The sequence below is a fragment of the Balaenoptera physalus genome, assembly GCF_965194825.1.
Source record: "Balaenoptera physalus genome assembly, chromosome: 11".
Classification (NCBI taxonomy): Eukaryota; Metazoa; Chordata; class Mammalia; order Artiodactyla; family Balaenopteridae; genus Balaenoptera; species Balaenoptera physalus.
The window spans coordinates 826,545-842,237 of NC_138896.1; positions in this window are offsets into that span (position 1 = coordinate 826,545).

A 15,693-nucleotide genomic window follows, 5' to 3' on the forward strand; every position below is an offset into this window, starting at 1 on the left:
CTTGTTTTTCTCTTTCTGATTTACTTCACTCTGTATGACAGACTCTAGGTCCATCCACCTCACTACAAATAACTTAATTTCATTTCTTTTTATGGCAGAGTAATATTCCATTGTATATATGTGCCACATCTTCTTTATCCATTCATCTGTCAATGGACACTTAGGTTGCTTCCATGACCTGGCTATTGTAAATAGTGCTGCAATAAACACTGTGGTACATGTCTCTTTTTGAATTATGGTTTTCTCAGGGTATATGCCCAGTAGTGGGATTGCTGGGTCATATGGTGGTTCTATTTTTAGTTTTTTAAGGAACCTCCATACTGTTCTCCATACTGGCTGTATCAATTTACATTCCCACAAACAGTGCAAGAGAGTTCCCTTTTCACCACACTCTCTCTAGCATTTACTGTTTCTAGATTTTTTGATAATGACCATTCTGAACAGTGTGAGGTGATACCTCATTGTAGTTTTGATTTGCATTTCTCTAATAATTAGTGACGGTGAGCATCTTCTCAAGTGCCTCTTGGCCATCTGTATGTATTCTTTGGTGAAATGTCTGTTTAGGTCTTCTACCCATTTTTTAATTGGGTTTTTTGTTTTTTGATATCAAGCTCCATGAGATATTTGTATATTTTGGAGATTAATCCTTTGTCCATTGTTTCATCTGCAAATATTTTCTCTCATTCTGAGGGTTGTCTTTTTGTCTTGTTTATGGTTTCCTTTGTTGTGCAAAAGTTTTAAGTTTAATTAGGTCCCACTTGTTTATTTGTGTTATTATTTTCATTACTCTAGGAGGTGGGTCAAAAAAGATCCTGCTGTGGCTTATGTCAAAGAGTGTTTTTCCTATGTTTTCCTCTAAGAGTTTTATAGTGTCAGTCTTACATTTAGGTCTTTAATCCATTTGGAGTTTATTTTTGTGTATGGTGTTAGGTAGTGTTCTAATTTCATTCTTTCACATGTAGCTGTCCAGTTTTCCCAGCACCACTTATTGAAGAGGCTGTCTTTTCTCCATTGTATATTCTTGCCTCCTTTGTCATAAATTAGGTGACCATATGTGTGTGGGTTTATCTCTGGGCTTTCTATCCTGTACCATTGATTTATATTTCTGTTTTTGTGCCAGTACCATATTGTCTTGATTACTGTAGCTTTGTAGCATAGTTTGAAGTTGGGGAGCCTGATTCCTCCAGCTCCATTTTTCTTTCTCAAGATTGTTTTGGCTATTCAGGGTCTTTTGTATTTCCATATAAATTGTAAAATTTTTTGTTCTAATTCTGTGAAGAATGCCATTGGTAGTTTGGTAAGGATTGCATTGAATCTGTAGATTGCTTTGGGTAGTACAGTCATTTTCACAATATTGATTCTTCCAATCCAAGAACATGGTATATTTCTCCATCTGTTTTTGTCATCTTTGATTTCTTTCATCAGTGTTTTATCATCTTCTGAGTACAGGTCTTTTGCCTCCTTAGGTAGGTTTATTCCTAGGTATTTTATTCTTTTTGTTGCGATGGTAAATGGGTTTGTTTCCTTAATTTCTTTTATTGATTTTTCGTTGTTAATGTATAGGAATGCCAGAGATTTCTGTTCATTAATTTTGTATCCTGCAACCTTACCAAATTCATTGATTAGTTCTAGTAGTTTTCTGGTGGCATCTTTAGGATTTTCTATGTATATTATCATGTCATCTGCAAACAGTGACAGTTTTACTTCTTCTCTTCCAATTTGTATTCCTTTTATTTCTTTTTCTTCTCTGATTGCTGTGGCTAGGACTTCAAAAACTATGTTGAATAAGAGTGGGGAGAGTGGACATCCTTGTCTTGTTCCTGATCTTAGTGGAAATGCTTTCAGTTGTTCACCATTGAGTATGATGTTTGCTGTGGGTTTGTCATATATGGTCTTTATTACGTTGAGGTAGATTCCCTCTATGCCCATTTTCTGGAAAGTTTGTATCATAGATGGGCGTTGAATTTTGTCAAAAGCTTTTTCTGCATCTATTGAGATGAACAATTGGTTTTTATTCCTTAATTTGTTAACATGGTGTATCACATTGACTGATTTGCATATATTGAAGAATCCTTGCTTTGCTGGGATAAATCCCACTTAATCATGGTGTATGATCCTTTTAATATGTTGTTGGATTCTGTTTGCTAGTATTCTGTTCAGGATTTTTGCATCTATGTTCATCAGTGATATTGGCCTATAATTTTCTTTTTTTGTGATATCTTTTTCTGGCTTTGGATTCAGGGTGATGGTGGGTTCATAGAACAAATTTTGGAGTGTTCCTCCCTCTGCAGATTTTTGGAAGAGTTTAAGAAGGATCAGTGTTAGCTCTTCTTTACATGTTTGATAGATTTCACCTGTGAAGCCATCTGGTCCTGGGCTTTTGCTTGTTGGAAGATTTTTAGTTACAGTTTCAATTTCATTATTTGTGATAGGTCTGTTTATATTTTCTAATTCTTCCTGGTTCAGTCTTGGAAAATTGAATCTTTCCAAGAATTTGTACATTTCTTCGTGGTTGTCCATTTTATTGGCATATAGTTGTTTGTAGTAGTCTCTTACAATCCTTTGTATTTCTGCAGTGTCAGTTGTGATTTCTCCTTTTCCACTTCTAATTTTATTGATTTGCATCCTCTCCCTTTTTTTTCTTGATGAGTCTGGCTAAGAGTTTATCAATTTTGTTTATCTTCTCAAAGTACCAACTTTTAGTTTTGTTGATCTCTGCTATTGTTTTCTTCATTTCTGTTTCATTTTTTTCTGCTCTCATCTTTATGATTTCTTTCCTTCTACTGACTGAGTTTTCTTTGTTCTTCTTTCTCTGGTTGCTTTAGCTGTAAGGTTAGATTGTTTATTTGAGATTTTTCTTGTTTCTTGAGGTGAGATTCAATTGCTATAAACTTCTCTCTTAGAATTGCTTTTTCTGCATCCCATAGGTTTTGGATAGTCGTGTTTTCATTGTCATTTGTTTCTATGTACTTTTTAATTTCTTCTTTGATTTCTTCAGTGATTTCTTGGTTATTTAGTAGCACACTGTTTAGCCTCCATGTATTTGTGTTTTTTACAGTTTTTTTCCTGTGATTGATTTCCAATCTCATAGCGTTACGGTCAGAAAAGATGCTTGATACAATATCAATTTTCTTAAATTTTCCGAGGCTTGATTTATGACCCAATATGTGATCTATCCTGAAGAATGTTCCATGTGCACTTGAGAAGAAAGTGTATTCTGCCACTTTTGAGAGGAATGTCTTCTAAATATTAATTACATCTCTCTGGTCTATTGTGTCACTTAAAGCTTGTGTTTCCTTATCTATTTTCTGTTTTGATGATCTGTCCATTGGTGTAAGTAGGGTGTTAGAGTCCCCTTCTATTATTCTGTTACTGTCAATTTCCCCTTTCATGGTCGTTAGCATTTGCCTTATGTATTGAGGTGTTCCTATGTTGGGTGCATAAACATTTATAACTGTTGTATCTTCTTCTTGGATTGATCCCTTGATCATTATGTAGTGTCCTTCCTTATCTCCTGTAACACTCTTTATTTTAAAGTCTATTTTATCTGATAGACTGTGGAGTATTGTTACTCCAGCTTTCTTTTGATTTCTATTTGCATGGAATATCTTTCTCCATCCCTTCACTTTCAGTCTGTATGTGTCCCTAGGTCTGAAGTGGGTCTTTTGTAGACAGCATATATATGGGTCTTGTTTTTGTATCCATTCAGCCAGTCTGTGTCTTTTGGTTGGGACATTTAATCCATTTACATTCAAGGTTATTATCGATATGTATGTTCCTATTACCATTTTTTTAATTGTTTTGGGTTTGTTTTTGTGGGTCTTTTTCTTCTCTTGTGTTTCCCACTTAGAGAAGTTCCTTTAGCATTTGTTGTAATGCTGGTTTGGTGGTGCTGAATTCTCTTAGCTTTTGCTTGTCTGAAAAGCTTTTGATTTCTCCATTGAATCTGAATGAGATCCTTGCCGGGTAGAGTAATCTTGGTTGTAAGCTTTTCTCTTTCATCACTTTAAGTATATCCTGCTGCTCCCTTCTGGCCTGCAGAGTTTCTGCTGAAAAATCAGCAGATAACCTTATGGGGATTCCTTTGTATGTTATTTTTTGCTTTACCCTTGCTGCTTTTAATATTTTTTATTTGAGCTTAATTTTTTTTTAGTTTGATTAGTATATGTCTTGGTGTTTTTCTCCTAGGGTTTATCTTGTATGGGACTCTCTGTGCTTCCTGGAATAGGGTGACTATTTCCTTTCTCATGTTAGGGAAGTTTTCCACTATAATCTCTTCAAATATTTTCTCAGACCCTTTCTTTTTCTCTTCTTCTGGGACCCCTATAATTCGAATGTTGGTGCATTTACTGTTGTCCTAGAGGTCTCTGAGATTGTCTTCAATTCTTTTCATACTTTTTTCTTTGTTCTGCTCCTTGGCAGTTATTTCCACCATTCTGTCTTCCAGTTCACTTATTCATTCTTCTGCCTCAATTATTCTGTTATTGATTCCTTCTAGTATACTTTTCATTTCAGTTATTGTGTTGTTCATCTCTATTTTTTTGTTCTTTAGTTCTTCTAGATCTTTGTTAAACATGTGTTGTGTTTTCTCAATCCGTGCCTCCATTCTATTTCCAAGATTCTGGATCATCTTTACTATCATTACTCTGAATTATTTTTCAGGTAAATTGCCTATTTCCTCTTCATTTATTTGGTCTTGTAGGCTTTTACCTTGCTCCTTCATCTGTGACATATTTTTTTGCCATCTCATTTTTTTTTTTTTTGATGGGTGGGATTATGTTCCTCTCTTACTGGTTGTTTGGCCTGAGGCTTCCAGCACTGGAGTTTGTAGGCTGTTGGGTAGAGTTGAGTCTTGGTGCCGAGATGAAGACCACCAGGAGACCTCACTCCAATGAATATTCCCTGGGGTCTAAGGTTCTCTGTTAATCCAGTGGTTTGGACTTGGAGCTCCCACTGCAGGAGCTTTGGCCTGACCCCTGGTTTATGAACCAAGATCCCATAAGCCACATGGGGTGGCAAAAAAAAAAAGAAAAGAGAAAAAGGATCAGAACAATAACAAAGAGTAAAAAATAAAATTAGTCTAGGAAACTAACAGATATGTTAGAAAGAATATAAAAATAAAATATAGATGAAACAACAACAGAACCACAATAGTTAAACAGAGGAGAAGAAGAGGAAAAAACAAAAAGGCAGAAAAGACCTTGGCTGTGTTGGGCGGGGCTTAGGCAGGGGTGGGGTTTAGGTGGTGGGCGGGGCCTATCCTTAGGACCTACAGGGCTGGAAAAGGTCAGGGGACAGGGGGTGGCTTAGGCTCAATGCAACAGAAGGGGCCCAGGTGTGCCTCTGGTCTCAGAGAGCGGGGAACTCGGCCTGGGAGCCCAGCAGGCTTCCCGGGCCCTAGTGGGAGGGGCAAATGCCCTCATCTCCTCTCCTGCTCCTCCAGTCTTGGAGGGCCACTCCCGCCTGCTTCTCCTGTTCTCCCCTGGCCTCCCTTCTATGCCCCCAGGGCCCACGCGGCCCGGGGGTGGGGGGGTTTGGAGGTAAAGGAAGCAGGAATTTTAGATGGTATTAAAGAAAGAGCCTATCTTTTACTTTCTTAACTTTCAGTTTATCCCACAAGATAATAGTTAGAATGAGCCCTGAAACTTTGGTGGCTTCTTCCTCACCAAGGGAGATCTTCATTTTGCAACAGAGATTGTAGAGTTGCACAATCACATGAGTGCTTTGGACGGTATTCCTTGGAAAAGGCATGTCTATCTACTTAACAAACAGAAACCAGAACCAGCTCTCCAGACATTTCTCCAGTACAAAGAGGCTCCATTCTCACTGCTTGATCCTTCCCAACAGACTAGAAATCAGCCTTTCACCACAGACCAGCAACACGGAAGGTGGAGTGTGGCCCAAGCTCTTGGGAATCAGCTACACTGACGGGCAACCCTAAGTCATCGCCACCAACGCGGATCCCCCAGAGCAGGCTCTGTACTGAGACTACGGACCCCGGTCTCCCCACCTCTCGCTAAGTGTCTATTATTATCGTCATTATTTGCAGGAATTTGAAAAACGTGCTGTGTTTTGCAGACAGGGGCGATTGCCCAGGCCATGCATGGCCTGGAGAGCGAGCCAGAGGCTCCACCTTCTCCCCTCCCGGGCTTTGGCAGCAGGTCCCTTTCTGCAGGGAGGGGTCAGCGTGGCGTCGGGGACGTGTGATCTTTCCCAGCGGCACTGCCAGTGCCAACTCGTAGTAGGTCGGGCCTCTGACTTATTGATAGTGACGAGTCCATTAGAGCTGGCGGGTGCCCGGATTAACTGCAAGCAGCCTGGGTCCTGTCGGTGAGCAAGCACAAGCTGGGGGGAGATGGGGGTGCCACCTCTGCCTGGGCTGTCCCAGAAGGCAGCACAGGAACCAGAGAAAACGCGTATAGTGATGCAGGGGGGAAGGGTCTGAGCTAAAATTATAAATATTTATGGCTTGGCACAAACCTTAAATTGCTGTAAAAACAGGACATTAACACACACACGCCTCTCCACGGCATAATTGGACTCTCCCTCCTTGTTTCAAACACTTTTCCTTAATGCACGTAGCACAAGAAATGCCAGAATCCCACCCCTGGGCTCGTCCGCCTGCTGGCAGCATGCCCACCTGCTTTGAAATCTAGTTTATTGAAATTACCGCACGAATACTTGAGGATTTTGAAAAGTGATTAATGTGTTTCAACCCACACGCATACACTTAAAGAAAGGCAATGCCTGCCATTTGGACAGGCCCAAATGCGCCCTGAGGTGGGCGTGAGCGGGTCTGTGCAGACGTTTACAAGTAGGTATCTGAGCAGAGGCTCCAAAGGCACTTCTGTTGGGTAAACACAGCAGCTAGAACCTGGCTGAGCTGGACATAGGCTCTGTAACGCAATGTGGCATTTGGTGATTATCTTAAATCATATGACTTGCTTTATATACAGTGGATGGAATTTTTTAAAATAGCCTACTTCCTTGTAAGATCAAGTGAATTGCAAAAATCCCTCAGAGAGACGTTACCCAGTTGCGGCTTCAAGAATTCCAATGACTCCTGGCGGGTCTATTTTAAATCCTGGTATCACTCACCCTTGGTATACTCAGATCTGAGATTACAGAATTTGTTACACAGGAGAGTAATTCATTGTAAATGATCCAAAACTGGAAACTTAAGAAGTTTTACATTGTAGGGCTGTGTGTAAACTTTAGTTAACTTTAGTGAGTGAAGCACAGCGTTTCAGTCCCGTCCTATCCAGCGCTGGGAGTACCCAACAGAGGAGGCCGTGTTAGGGAGGAAAGGTGAAGTGATCATGGACTCAATACATTCCCAGACTTGAAACCATTTGCTAGAAAAGGGCTACTTGGAATCAGGAAAGATGTCTTCTGAAGCACTATACAGCTAAGTGGTCATCGCTTTAAACTATAAAACCCAACACACTACAATGCCGACCTTGTTACACCAAAGAGAGGGTCATGGCCTGAAAACCAGATTTGATCAGGTCACTTCCACTGCTTGAATACACACCTTACCTTGTCGCTAACCTGTTATTTCTTCTGCCGGGCGTCTCACCGAGCCCTGAGCCCCCCCATCCGCTAACAGCACCTTCTATCACTATGTTCTGGATGTGGGTCTTCCTTCCCCAGAGCTTCTTGAGGGCGGGGACCGCGTCTGTTCTGTCCACCTGGCATCACACAGATTTGTGGGAAGAATAAACGGCATCTCCTAAAGACAGAGGCCAACAGAGTTTTAATAAACACTTATAGCTGATGCTTCTGTTTGGGCTGGTGAATCCTGAGAATTGTGAGTGGGCCTTATTTCCATTTTCTGAGTTTCTGAGTTTCCTACCCCAGCTCTGCTCTAAATTATATGGCTTCTAACAGGAACAAAATCTTCATAGGACTGACAAGGGTCAAGTTGATTTTTGATGTATAAATACAATCAACCTAGGAACTAAAATTTGAAAATAAAACAAACTATGTGATGTATGGGTATGACTTGTGCTCTCCGTAGAGTTTCTGATAATTCTAAACCTATTACTTTTCCTACTTGAGAAATTCATTTAACTGTCTGACTATTGACAGATGATACAAATGTGCCCAACACAGCCTCTGTAGGTCAGCTCCTGTCTTATTTCTTCACCGCACAAGACCCATTAGCTCAAAAGCCTGCCGATACCAAACTCAAATTTTTACACATCCAATTATTTTAAAAATAGCGCAAACAAGCAGCTTTTTGGCCATTTACAGTCTGTTTGCTTTGCATCCCCACAAAGCATCACCTGATAGTAGGTTAGAAGTAAAAGGAAGGAAACAGATGTGCTAACACTAGTCAAAGAAGCTGCGGTGACGATTTTAATATCAGACAAGAGTAGACTTCAAAGCAAAGGACATCCCCAGAGCAATCACGTCATTTTGCAGTGATAAAGGGGTCCAGCAATCTTAAAGGTGTATTCCCTTAATAACAGGGTTTCAAATATAGGGAGTGAAAAATGATAGAACTGCAATGAAAAATAAATAAGTTCACAATTACGGCTGGAGATTCCTAAAACTTCTTTTCTAAAATTGGTAAAACAAATAGATAGGAAATCAGTAAAAATATATGACTTGAGCCAAAAAATATCAACCAAACTGACCTAATTGACATTGACAGAACATTCCACCCAGGATAGCAGAATATATGTCCTGTTCAAGTACCTTTACCAAGATCAGCCATATTCTGGGTCACAAAACAAACCTTAATAAATTTAAAAGCATTCTGGGTGTACAAATTATGTTCTCTGATCCCGATGGAATTAAGTTAGAAATCACTAGCAGAAAGATATCTGGAAAATCCCCAAATATTTAGAAACTAAATAACACACTTCTAAGTAATATATGAGCCAAAGAAGAAATTTAAAGGGAAATTAGAAAATATGTGGACTTCCTAACAAGGGTTGAAAAAAAATCAATGGACGTTCATTATCCTTTGATGGTGTGAAATGATGACATTTGCATTTTCAAGTCACTCTGTGTGGGTCTCTGGTGTCATCAAGAAGAGCAATTTGCAGCTTGATGGTAAAAGGAAGGCCTGTAAGGTCATAGCTGGAGGGGAAGTTGGGGTCCTGAAAAAGGTTTTGTGTATATGAAAAAAACGTATATAAAGTTTTCACCACTTTCATTGAAACTTAGCTCCCATTTCTGAAACTTCAGCCATGTCACACTCTCCCCACCACCATCTCCTCTTAAACTCTTGCTCAGGTTTGCCCTTGGTCTAGATTCTTTGTCAGGATTCACACTTCAGTCCAACGATGGTACCCATTTCCTCTCCCTCAGCCCCTCCAGCTGTGCTTCCATCCTGGTCAAACCGCATGTACGACCATCGTTGTAACCGACCTCCGGCAAATGCTGCACTGACATCCTTTGTCTCCCTCTCAGAAACCCACCCTATGCCTGACCTCGAGCTGGCACACAGGGGACATCACACAGAGCTGCCTGGTCTCACTCCAAACGCCTGACCTGCAACCCCACAAAGCCCCACTGAGCAGCGGTCCCACTGCATGTCTCAGGAAGGCTCATCCCCTAGCTGTTCTTTCTGCCCCACACCCCCCTTCTCCAGCCAAGTGACCTTAAAATGTTTACAGGATCAAGTTACCTACTATTAAAACCTGCCCATAGCTTGCAAACACACTTGGGATAAAATTCGCCTTCTTTCCTAGGGCCTCTGGGGCCGACCTCTGTGGCCTCAGCTCTCCAGCTCATCCTCTGCCTTCCCTCGCCCCCCTCGCTCAGGCCACACTTTGGGAGAGCCTATGGGGATGTTCACATCTTACCTGTTGTTCAGAGTCCGTGGGGTCCCCTTCCTCTGGGAAGTCTTCTTTCTTTAACTGCCCCTGCTTTGTCGCTCTCTGCTTTCCCTAAATTTCCATTCCCTTTAGAGTCTATCCCACATCATTCTGAGCTCTGACTGCTACTCATGTTGCTTTTTTCTTGTTTTTTTCCACAATTGGACTCTAATAACCTTGTAGGTAAAGGACCTGTGTCTGTTAATTCCCAGCTACAGTTCTGACCACAAAATGGGCCTCAAACACTGAGTTTAGTGACTGCTCAGAAGCAGGTGAGGGGGGAGCCTCTCCTGGGATGGGCGTGGGGAGGGGCTATGCCGTGGACACACACAGGCTCCGGTTCTCCCCTTTCTGGCTCTGGGACCTACGGCAACTTATGTAACCTGTCAGCATCAGTTTCCTCATCTGTAAAATGGGAACAATAGTAGTACCTGCCTAATAAAACTGTAGTAAGGATAAGACGAGATAATTTGAAAAGAACATACCCTAGTGCCTAGCATGTGGTAAGTACTCTATAAATGTTATCTGTTATTATATACTCATTTAATGAGGATTTCTTAAATGTCTACTGGGGAACATTCAAATGATATATGAGATACAAGGGAATTAACATTTGTTGAGCACATAACCTGTGTTAGAAATTAGGCTGGGCACTTTCCAGATTTAGGTAGGTGAGAAAAAAAGGATGTTGAATGAAATTAAAATAACAACACAACATATCAGAATTTGTGGAATGCTGCTCTAGCAGAACTTATGGGAAAATTTCTAGCATTAAACATCTATATCAGAAAAGAAGAAACATCTCAAATCAATAACCTCAGCTTTCACCTTAAGAAACTGGAAAATGAAGAACAAATTGAAGACAAATCAAGCAGAAAGAAGGAAATAATAAAGATCAAAGTGAACATTCAGTGCAATAAAAACAGAAAACCAAGAGACAAAATCAATGAAACTAAACTTCTTGTTTGAGAAGATCAATAAAATTGATAAGCTTCTAGCCAGATGTATAAGAAAAAAAAGAAAAGAGGAAACAAACACCAGTATCAGGAGTGAAGCTAGTGACATCACAGCAAACTTTACAGATATTAAAAATTATAGGGGAATATTATGAACACTTTATGCATATAAAATTGACAACTTGGATGAAGTGGACTAATTCCTTGAAAGAGACAATCCACCTCTCATTTAAGAAATACATAACCCGAACAGCTCTATATCTATTAAATAAATTTAATTTGTAGTTAAAAACCTTCCCACAAAGGAACCTCCAGGCCTAGATGGTTTCAGAGGGGAAGTCTAGCAAACATTTAAGAAAGAAACATTACCAATCCTGTGCAAACTTTTCCAGAAAAATTTAGAAAGAGAGACTACATAGTTACTCGCCTTTGAGGCTAGCGTTATCCTGATATCAAAACTATGTAAAAGCATTACAAGAAAAGGAAAATAAACATACCAATATCTCTCATGAATATAGATGTAAATGTTCTAAATAAAATGTGAGCAAATCAAATCCAGTATACAATAATATATGTACTCTCCAATATTATGTGTATATTGGATTTGATTGGCTGACATTTTGTCTAGAATATTTGCATCTATGTTTATACATATGCATATACATATACATACATTATGATTAAGTGAGGCTTAACCCAGGAATGCAAGGTTGGTTTAATATTCAAAAATCAATCAATGTATTTTACCATATTATAATAAACTAAAAAGAAAAACCACATGATGATCTCAATGGACACAGAAGTATTTTACAAAATCCAGCTTCACAGTAAACTGGGAATAGGAGGGAAATTTCTTCACTCTGATAGAGTGCACCTAACGGTGAAATGCTGACAGTTTTATTCCTGAGGTCAAGAACAAGACAAGGACGTGGCTTTCACCACTTGTACTCACTGTTGTAATGGGGGTGTCCCAACAATCCATTAGGGCAAGAAAAAGAAATCAAATGGCCCCAGATGAGAAGGGAAGAACTAAACTAAACCTGTCTTATGTGCAGACAACATAATCACCTATGCAGAAAATCTAGTGAACTCTAAGTAAAATGATTCAAGAATTAACAAGTAAGAGTAAGGGTGCAGGGTACAAGATCAGTATTAAATATCAAATGCATTTCTATACACAGTCAACTTTTCATATCCACGTGTTCAGCACCCTCAGATCCAACCAACCACAGATAAAATATATATATTTAATTTCAGAAAGTTCCCAAAAGCAAAACTTGAATTTTCCACACGCTGGGACCTATATACGTAGCATTGTATTTATAAGTATTTATATAACATTTACATTGTATCAGGCATTACAAACAATCTAGAGATGATTTAAAGTCTATGGGAGGATGTGTGTAGGTTATATGCAAACATTTTATAGGGAAATTTGAGTGTCCTTGGATTTGGGTGCCCGCAGGGGCCCTGGAACCCATCACCTGCGGACACAGGGAGATGACTGCACTGCAATGAATGAGGAAAACTTGGGGATTTTAACTAAAAACACATCACCATTTGCAATGCCATCAAACTTACAACTAAGTCTGACACAGGTACATAAGCCCCATACTACATTGCTGAGGAAATTCAAGTCCTGTATTAGTGGAGAGACACACCTTGCTCGTGAGCTGGAAGACTCAATATTGTCAAGATGTCAGTTCCCCTCAGTTGATCTACATATCTGAAGCATCTGGTCAAAACCCCAACAGGTGTCCTGTGGTCCCCCCCCTTCCCGTAAAGCCTTTCTTCACAAGAGGGTTCCATGCAGCTTTTACCAGCGTCTAAGGCAAAACTCCAACCCCAAACCAGGAAAGCCTGATCACAGACAGAAGACACACCTAAATTCTATTTTTGGTCATTCTTTCTTCTTTCATAGGTGATGACAAACTAGTTCTTTTTTTTTTTTTTTTTGAAGTTTGATTTTGATGGATCTATTTGTAGGGAGAAAAAAAGAAAAGACGTTTGTTACAGGAGGATGATTAACTTCTCTGGAGGAAGAAGTAAAGCCAAAACTGAGACCAGCCAGATAAGGAAGGGCTGGGGTGTGAAGTTTCACCCCGGGGGGTGGTACTGACCGAAGTTCTCCTGAGGGGCCTCAGCTGTGCAGAGCTCAGGGCCCAGAGGGCAGCCTGCTGTGATGCGCAGGGCCCTGGTGTGTGAGGTGGCAGCCCAGGCGCCCACCCGTCTGCAAAGCCCTGCGTCTCCCGCCTCCTCGGGGCAAAAGCAGGGTGTTAGTGTAGCGGGCCGTGCTGTCCACGTGTGTCCACTGACACGGTGGCCTCCAAACGTTTGAACTGTCTATCCGTCCTCCAGGAAAATCTTTGAGTATCTATACCCTGAAGATGTATATTTACCTATTTATAAATTACTTATATGCATATATTTGACCATATCAATCTATTACATGAATTGTAAAAAGTTGCAGAAATGACTTCCTTAAACATGAGACAAACCATTGTAAAGCAATTATACTCCAATAAAGATATTTAAAAAAAAATACAAGAGTTTATATAGAATGACTATGATCTTGATAAAACCAAAAATAAATAATTGTGTTTATACTTGCACAACAAAAATAAATAAATAAAATAAAAATTAGAAATGAGATGAAATCAAATAGATGTGCTCACTTTGGAGCAGGTTCAAGGCTGGGCCTCGTCATGCATCATCATGGCCGGAGAGGACAGAGTGACCACGTGAGCAGGGGCTCCCAAGGTCTCGCCTGCCCCAAGCATCCACCCTCATGCTGGAGGACCACAGGCTACAGGAAAGCTGAAAACCACTCGACTAGACATTCTCTCAGGCTCTTCTTGTAGCTCAAAGAACCTATCTTCCCCCTTACTTTTCCCACCGCATAAAATACGATCACTCTCCCCAACCCGAGAAGCCTGTTTTGTTTTTCCACGTGACCAGCATCAGCTGTCACACCCTGCAGAGTGGGTAACAGAGAAGCTGGGTCAGAGGACCGTTCCCAAAAAAGAGATCAGAGAGAACTTTTTTTAACAGCTAAACATAGCAGACTAAGCTAGGCCCACCGTGTAAACCGCTCCTTTCCATATCAAAATTATCCAAAGGAAAATACCCAGAGGGACAGATTAGACGCCGCCCTAATGCACATGGTGCCCAGCGGCAAGTGTTCCTGGGACCCGGTTCATCCTAACCCAGGGCCCTGGTGCTCCTCCCACCGATGCCTTTGTTAAACTGCCAAGGTACAAAAGGAAGGAAACACAGCCTGTGTCTCCCGCTTCAGGACATGGTGGCCGAGCGCTGCATTTCTGGCCAGGCCCCCCCTCCCCCGAGAAAGCAGGGGCACCAAGAGAGATTCTGGGGCTTTTGTTCCAAGTTCAGAAAGGAAATTCAAGAGGGCACCAAAACAAAACTCCTACTTGCTGACACTGCAATTTAGCCCCTGAAGTGAGTTCTCTCTGAGTCAGTTTTCCCTCGAGGGCAACCTGGGAAGGAAAGGAGTGCTTTTCTCCTAAAATCAGGTTGCTGACCTCTTCAGATCTAGCAGCGGTGCTCTCAGGTCTCTGCCAGACGCCCGCTTCACCAGGAAGCTGGGGTCTCCAGCCCTGGAGCCATCCTGACACTTCTCCGGCCCCCAAGCACTGAGAGGGCGGGTGTGAGTGATAACGTGGGGCCGGGGTGCATGAATTCCAGGCGTAATTATCCTCACCTATTGGGCTGCGGCCCCGACATGCTCACCCCATCATTAAAGCGCAGTGAAGACGACGAGCGCTTCGTGCCGCGCTGCCCCCCGGCCCCGCCCGCCAGCATAGCGCGTTCCAGGAGCTGCGGCGCAGACCCGGGCCCTGCCCGTGCTGGAATGCAGCCCCTGACTGCAGATCAGTCCCCGTAAGCAAACCTGGCCTTCCCGGAGCCGGTGGCAGACTAACGTGAGCAGCTGCTGAAGAAAAAGCCTCGTCTTTCCTGCCAAGAACCCTCTGCCCACAGAGGAGAAGGCTGGGATTCCTGCAGACGTGCACGTGCAAAACAGTCCCCGCCGCTCGCCAGGCCCAGCAATGAACTCACCAGACCCCTGGAGGTAGCGGCAGTGACCAAGTGCAGCAGGACCTGCAGACTCTGAGACGGGCTGACCTTCCCTGCAGGAACGGTGTGTGGTTGTAGACACAGAACCCCTCCACTGCCAGCAAACCGGGGCACAGGGCACGTGCGTGGGCTCCTCCTCGAGACGCCCTGGCACGCGTGCACATGGACACAGACACATGCACACTCGGAACAGAGACAGACACGGGGAGACCGTGGGCCCAGGCCCTTTTCTCTCCAAAGGGACTCTCGTCTCCCCAGTCCCGCAGGCGGGTCAAGGTCCCCTTTGCTGGTTAACTGGCTTCTCCTGCTGGGTCACCGCCCTCAGCAGCAGCAGGCAGAGGGGTCCCAGGTGGGGACGGGGCCACTGCCCAGCCGGCCCCGCCGGGGCCGCTGACTTGCCCTGAGGAGGGGCTGCCCAAGGCCAGTCCCAGGCGGCCCCCTCCTGCCTGGTCACCTGGAGAGCACGTCTGGCCGGCACGACAGGAGCCGCGTGGTCACAAACGGGCATAAACGGTCGCGTTACTATCTCGTCCCTCGTCTGGGGCAGATCGGCCGCGTCTGAGCTCCCACCTCCCGGGCCTCCCTCCCCCAGCACGGCCCTGGGGGCTCAGGCAGCGGCAGCCTGGGTGCTGACTCACAGGAGAGGCATGACGGTGCCTGGGCCACCCCTTTCATGACCCACACTGTCCTGCAGATGAATAACGGGGGGGTGGGAGGGCATGGGGCTGGCAACAAAGGTCGGTGAGACCCTTACACGGAGTCTCTCGTGGAGAAACTCCCCCGAAGGCGCCACAGACGGAGGCCCTGTCGTA